The following is a 917-nucleotide window of genomic DNA, read 5'->3' as shown; positions in this document are numbered from 1 at the left end:
TGTGCGTCTCTCATGAATAAATAAATACATATTTTAAAAATTTTATTTGAGAGTGAGAGAATGTGAGATAGAGACCATGAGCAGGGGGAGGGGTAGAGAGGGAGAAGCAGATTCCTCGCTGAGTAGGAAGCCCCACATGGGATTCGATCCCAGGACCCTGGGATCATGACCTGAGCCAAAGGCAGATGCTTAGCCACCTGAGCCACGCAGGTGCCCCCATTTTATATTTTATATTTCATATGAGTGAAGTCCGATGGTATTTATCTCTTTCTCTCTTACTATTTCACTTACTAGTGGCAAATGGTAAGAATTCACTCTTTTCTATAGCTCAGTGGTACTCCATTGTGCGTGTGTGTGAGAGAGAGAGAGAGAGAGAGAGAGGGAGGGAGGGAGAGAAAGAATAAACATCTACTTTGTCTCTTCATCACTCAGTGGGCACTTCGGTTGCTTCCATGTCTTGGCTATTGTAAATAATGCTGAATTAAGTATAGGGGTGCATGTATCTTTTGGAATCAATAATTTTGTTTTCTTTGGGTAAATACCCAGTAGTAGGGATTACTGGATCGCATGTATTACTCTTTAATTTTTTGAAGAACCTCCTCCATACTGTTCTACGGTGGCTGTGCCAATTTACATTCTCCGCCAACAGTGCACGAGGGTTCCTTTTTCTCCATGTCCTAGTGAATACTTATCACTTCTTGTTTTTACTTTGTTTTTTGATTCTAGCCATTTGGACAGGCGTGAGGTGATATTTCATGGTGGCTTTGGTTTGCATTTCCCCGGTGATTAGTGATGTTGAGCATCTGTTCATGCGTCCATTGACACTCTATATGTTTTCTTTGGAAAAATGTCTATTCAGGTACCCTGCTCATTTGATAATTGGACTACTTGTTTCTTTGGTGTTGAGTTGAACAAGT

This window comes from Canis lupus, chromosome 23, assembly GCF_003254725.2.
Source record: "Canis lupus dingo isolate Sandy chromosome 23, ASM325472v2, whole genome shotgun sequence".
NCBI lineage: Eukaryota > Metazoa > Chordata > Mammalia > Carnivora > Canidae > Canis > Canis lupus.
This window is presented reverse-complemented; position numbering follows the sequence as displayed.